Source organism: Hipposideros armiger, unplaced genomic scaffold (assembly GCF_001890085.2).
Source record: "Hipposideros armiger isolate ML-2016 unplaced genomic scaffold, ASM189008v1 scaffold_420, whole genome shotgun sequence".
Lineage (NCBI taxonomy): Eukaryota > Metazoa > Chordata > Mammalia > Chiroptera > Hipposideridae > Hipposideros > Hipposideros armiger.
This window is the reverse complement of record NW_017731770.1, coordinates 143,549-150,563: the sequence shown is the minus strand read 5'-3', so window position 1 is coordinate 150,563 and position 7,015 is coordinate 143,549.

The following is a 7,015-nucleotide window of genomic DNA, read 5'->3' as shown; positions in this document are numbered from 1 at the left end:
TCCACAAAGAAATTGGGTGGTGGTAGGGTGGGGGTGTACACATTCAGTCCACAACAGAGGTTAAATGTGAATTGACTAGAAAAATGTATCACACTGCTGTGAGCCCTTGGTTTTCAGGGCCATACATTTCCAGTGGAAAGACTCAGCATGATTGTTTTCTTCTCCATCCATGCTCATTCAGCTGCTTAGATACAGACGCAGAGTCCGTTGAAGTAGTTGGATATGAATAAGATTTGGGTTTTCAGTTCAAGGGGGACGAGAGGGGCAGGAGAATTTAGGGTGTATGTAAGAAAAGTGATGTCTATGCTAGATAAAGAGGAAAGGGAGCGTGATGGACTTATAGACAAGGGATAGGTGATGGAATCAAGTGAAGATTCTGGCAGTCAACGAATTATTGGGATAGGCATAATAAATAATGACCTAGAAAGATGGATGACTAGGATACCAGAAGTTGAGATATTGGAGGTAATGAGATCTATAGCCATGTTTTCAACTATAAGTTGAATCCCATTAGTGGGTCATAAAATCAATTTGGTGGGTCAATTTCTCAAATTAGCAAGTTTAAATCCTGGCTGCACATTAGAATCATCTAGAAAACCTTAAAAAAAAAAAAAGCATACACCTCATTCACAAAGGGTCTGATTTCTTTGGACTGGTATAGGTTTCAGAAATCAGTTTTTCATTGAAAGGTAACTAACATGCAGGCCTGCTCAATAACCACTGTTCCAAGAAGATACTGACATGACAAGACTGATGATAGAAATATGGTAGAAAGACAGTTAGTAAACCAGATACTAAAATTTTCTTAGAATTGGGGAGAGGGGTATGAGAACAGTTGTATAAGTTGTAATAAGGTGAGGTAGCAGGTGATATAGTCAATGGTAATTAATATCTCAACAAAGAGCGTTTGCAAGAGAAAAATGTATACACACACACACACACATGCCTGTTTAACTATTTTGTAGATGGATTTCAAAATGACACTGTGACTTCATTTCTTATATTTGGAACTAATTGGTAATTAATAAAAGAAAGTCAGTTAAAGAAGTGCCTGGCACCTAAATTCAGAGATTTCCCCATATCTCACCATGATAAAGTTTGATTTGAATGAATTGTACTTAATTTTACAATTAGAATATTGCTAAAATTATAAAAAAACCCAAAAACTATTTGTAAGAAAGAGAAAGTAAATTGACTGGAAAGTTTATTGGAAAATCTATGTCAATCTTCATAATTTAAAATTATTTAATACAAATTAAAAAGATCTATAAAAGTTCAGAACATTCAGTATTTTAAGATAAAACTAATTTTAAAAAATTATAGTATGGTTATAAAAATAACAATTATGGCAAAATATACATTTTTTAATCATAGAAAACATTAAAAATAAAATATCTAACAAAATATATCCTGTTTCTTTGGGGGAAGAGGTGCAAACAAAAGCTTTTAATTTTATTTATATACATTTATTAAAAGATTTTCCATATGACATTGCAAATAGTCCCATTTCTCTTGTATTTTGCTATAATAGATGAACTCAGAGGAAGGAGATGGAATACATAAAATACAAAGATGGTGGTAAATAAAGTAAGCCACATCACACCCAAGTACACTGAATTATTACTGCAAAGGGCATAACATGAACATAGAAGGCATACTAGTTTTAGGAAAAGAGCAATACACACCCCCAGGTACACTCAAATGCACACGTACAAACTCCACTTTATTAAACCACAGGAGGAAACAAAATGTATCATAAATAATTGGCCTTCCGTTTTCCTATGTTAGTTTTTAAGTTCTTTTTCAATCATAATAAAATCTATTAGGAACAGAATTTTCTTCAAATGTGTATGGTTCAAACACGATTAGTTTTTGTATCTGATATTCTATTTTGTATTACTTTTTAAATTAATATATGTATATATCTAAATTATTTAAAATTACAACTTTGAAAATTAATTGTAAAAAGCTGTTTTCTGTTTAATATACCATAGTTCAGTGTTTACATACCATTCTGGAAGACTGATAACTTACAAGGTTTAGAAAAAAAATTTGATATTACTGAATGTGTACTAGAATTCAAAAAAAATGTTTTACTACATTTATCTCATATTAATACAGTGAGGAATTTTATTTACTGGAAAAAATGTCCCAAATTTCTGTTCTATTGTTTTACAAAACTCTGAATACAGCTTTCAGTTTGATTTTGATAAATTTATATTATGTGAAGAGCTCATGTGATAGCTAAAATAATAGAATATTGCATATAATACAAAATACACATGAATCTTTCCCAATACAGTTCTTCTAGTTAGCAATAACAAATTATATATGGTAATCATTATTTTATCAAGAGCTTTGCTATTATAAGAATAATATATTCTTATAATATATAGAATAATATAGATTATATTATTCTTATAATAGCAGAGGTCTTGATAAAATAATGATTACCATGGGCCCGGCCCTGGCCTGCAGCCATTAAAGACTGAAACCCAGAAAAAAAAAAATTATATATATATATATATATATATATATATTCCCATCAGTGATAGACAGAAAACTGGTAAATAATTCACTTTACATTTAGAAGAAAAAGTTAAAAGTTAAGTGTGACAGCAGAGCATCAAAGCTGGTAATACTTTGTGAATGTGTTAAAGATATGGATCATAAGCACAGGCATGAAAACTAAAAACACTTTAAAAACAAGTACTGTAAGAATATTTACATACATATATCATGGCTCAATAAGAAAAAGATTATTAAAGCATAATATGAATAATACATTATATTAATTCACAGTATAAACACAGTTTGAGGAGAAATTTAAGTCAGGAATGATAAAAATACAGATATAACATCAGTTAGCACTATTAATACATACTTTGTTCCGTTGTATGTATGAAAATATACACATAGATATAGCTCTTTTAAACCAATTTTTGTACATAAATATTCACTGATTTAAATAAAAGTTGACAGAGGTAGAATTTGTGTCAGTGTTCATGATTTTCAGGAACAAGTACTTCAAATATATCTGTCCTTTAAAAAATCCATATAGCCAACTCATTTAAAGCCATCATTCTGAAAAAGAGGGGAGGTAAAAAGTGGGTTAAGAGAAAAATTAAAATTACTCAGTACATTCACAAAACACTGAAATTCAGTAATGTTTTAATTGGAATTATAGTCTCTAATAAAACCTTTGCCTACAATCAAGTTATATTTAATAGTTAAGAAGTACTATTTTATACTTCCAAAAGTACCTCAAAGTACATGAGGGGTAAAAGAATGACATAGTGAAGAGACTGGAATGACAGCATGTTGAGGAAAATCACTCAAAAGAAGGGATAATCTAATGTCTAGGTTTATTAAAACTATACACAAGTACTGGAAATTATGTTCTCTGAGTCTTAAGATAGCATGCTATGGACAGTCAAATATTTTTTCAAATATTTTCACCTTATGTGCTATTTAATCATCCTCCCAATTAAAGCAAACATGCATTAAAATATGAAAAATCCCCCAATGGAAACATTAAGAGAGTAATTTTTCTATACCTATGAAGACATACTTAAGAAGAAATAATCAGATATGTTGTCCAATACTGATGTAAAACATTATTTATAAGAGTTATATGTCCCATAAAAGAATGATTAACTAAATCACAGAATATCCATGTAATAAATCATTATTAGGTCACTTTTAGAAAATGGCATTTTTGATAATGTTTTCAATGATATGAATAAATAATCACAAAAATATTAAGAGGAAAAACCACAAAGAACAAAATAAAAAACAGGATAAAAACTATTTTGAGTATGATCTCTATTAGAATTATGTATGTCTATGCATGTGTGTGTATATTTATTACAAGTTAAATACAAGAATGGGGTATACAAAAATGCTAACTGCTATTTTCTCTCAGTTGTAGCATTGAAAGTGATTTTGATTTGTACATCAATGCTCATAACAGCGTTTTCATAATTGCAACCCAAGTGTCCATCAACTGATGAATGAATAAACAAAATGTGGTACATACATACAATGGAATATTCTTTAGTCTCTAAAAGGAAGGAAATTCTGACACATGTTCCAATATAGATGAACTCTGAAAACATTATGCTAAGTAAAATAAGCCAGTCAGAAAAGGACAAATGTTGTATAATTCTATTTATATGAGGTACCTAGAACAAATTTACAGAAACAGAAATTGTAATGATGGTTGCCGAGGTAGAATGGGGAGTTAAGTGTTTAATGGGTACAGAGTTTCAGCTAAAGAAGATAAAAAAAGTTCTGAAGATGGATGGTAGAAATCATTTGTGCACAACAATGTGAATATACTAACTGCCAGAAAAATGTACACTTAAAAATGGTTAAAATGATAAATTTAGGAGGCAGCTGGGTGGCTCAGTTGGTTAGAGTGTGTGCTCTGAACAAGGTTGCTGGTTCGAGTCCCAGTGAGCTGCGCCCCACCCCCACCCCAACTAGATTGAAAGACAATGACTTGACTTGGAGCTATGAGTCCTGGACAAAAGTTACCTAATAAAAAGAAAAAAAAAGAAAAATAAATAAATAAAAAAAGATATGTATTAAAAAAAAGATAAATTTAATATGTATACTTTACCACAAAAATTTGATTTTGGGTTCCTTCTTCATACTTTTGTATTTTATAGCTTTTCAGTGAGCATGTGTTACATACAGTAATCAAAAAAGTAAAAAGCAAAATTGAATTATATATTTTAACTATTAGAGAAACACTGCAAATATGACAATATCAATATTTCATATTCATTTCTGAGTACTTATGGGGAAACCCCTCAAAATTCGTTTTGATAACAATATTTAGAAAATATGAATGGATATGGGTTACCAATTACCAACATCTTTAGGATACACTGGGAATCTGCTAATGGTTGTAGACGTTTTCTAATCCACATCTACTATGATAGCTATAATTAAAAAAATGGAAAATAACAAGTATTGACAACGATTTGGAAAATCAGAACGCTTACATTGCTGATGGAAATATAAAATGGTACAGCTATGTGGAAAAAGTGGCTGGTACTCAAGAAGTTCAACATAGAATTGCCATATGACCCAGCAACTCTACTCCTAGATACTCCCCAAAAATTTGAAAACAGGGACTAAAACAGATACTTGTACACCAGTGTTCATATCAGCATATTCATAATTGCTAAGAAGTGAAAACAACCCAGGTGTCCATCAACTGATGAATGAATAAACAAAATGTAGTATAAACACACAAGGGAATATTATCCAGGCATAAAAAAGAATGAAGTTCTGATACATGCTACGACATAGATGAACCTTGAAAGTATTATCTGAAGTGAAATAAGCCAGACTCAAAAGGACAAATACTGTATGATTTCATTTACATGAAAACCTTAATAGGCAAATTCATAGAGACGGAAAAGTAGATTAGAAGTTACCAGGGGCTGGGGAAGTAAGGTCAGGGGACTGGAGAGTTACCACTTAATGGATCTAGGGTTTCTGTTTGGGGAGATGAAGTTTTGGAAATAGTGGTGATGGTTGCATAACACTGAAAATTTAATGCCACTGAGGTGTACACTTAAAAATAGTTAAGATGGTCAAGCTTGTGTTATACATATTTTTTGTCACAATTAAAAAATGTTTTCTAATTCATCACAGCTTTAGAGATTGCTGGAATCCACTGTGTTCTGTATCAGTGGTGCTTAAAGTATAGTCTGGGGATCCCCAAGAGTCTCCAAGACCCTCTTAGGGGGTGTCTAAGGTCAAGCCGCTTTTCAAAAAAGAAGGAATTCTGTGCTTTTTCACTTCTTACTATCTCACAGGTGTACTGCTGAATTTCCCAGAGGCTACATGATGTGAAAGGACAGGTAGTAAATATTTTACAATTGTGGGCCACAGGATCTCTGTCACACTGCTTAATTCTGCCGCCATAGAAAAGCAGTCTCACAAAATATGTCAACAAATGGGTGCGGCTATGCTCCAATAAAACTTAATTTACAAAAATAGGCAGCGGGTGGACTTGGCCACAGACCCTAGTTTACCAATGCTGGATCTAAAATGCAGCTGTGGATGGAGCATGAGACATGTTTATGTTGCAACTGTTATGAGGCTTTTTAATGAGAAATTCAACCTCCATCTAATCACATTGAAATTAATGCAGCAGTTAGAAGTTGTGAGGACACAGTGATTGCAGCCGGCACTGAGAAGTGGTCCTCTAAGTGAAAGAGGAAAATAAATATTTTACACAAACAAACACAAAAGCAAAAGCACAGCAATTAGGAATCATTTGAAAAAACTTAGGCCCTTCAACACCAATAACCCTGGGGGCATAAGTATGTTAAAGCATAGCACATAACTGCTGTGCATAATGAGGATTTTGATTCATCAAGGAAATGCTTAATTATCTCCTATGTGCATCTACTAAAAGAGGCAAAAAGTACATAATTTTTAAAAGAAGTGACTACTAGTTCTGTGAATGAGCCTGCATTTTGCAGTCACCCACCTTTCAAAGCCCGGGTCTGACAAGCTTCTTTCCCATTCCTTCCCATCTCCAGTGACTCCGCATATCCTCTGCCTCTTCCTCAACTGCGTCCTAGCTCCTTATAACCACTGTGGGAAACTGTTCCGCCATTTCTACTCAAGCTTGTCAGTGACCTGACAAGCACTGAACACGCATGTCCAGTGACCCGACAATTTCACTCCTAAGTGTAGACCCAAAAAATGCACACATCTGTTCACCAACATACACGTACTAGAATATGAATCATAACTCTATCTGTAAGAGCCTGAACTGCAAATTACCAAATGTCCATCAACAACAGAATGAGTACAGGGACTGCGGTGAGTTCACGCAATGGAATACCACGCAGCAACAAGACTTAACAATCTACACGTACACACAACAATACGGATGAATCCCACAAATGTACTGTTGAGGAAAAGTAGCCGGAAACGTATGGTTTCATTTATACAATGTCCAAAAACAGGGAAAATAAACCCATGC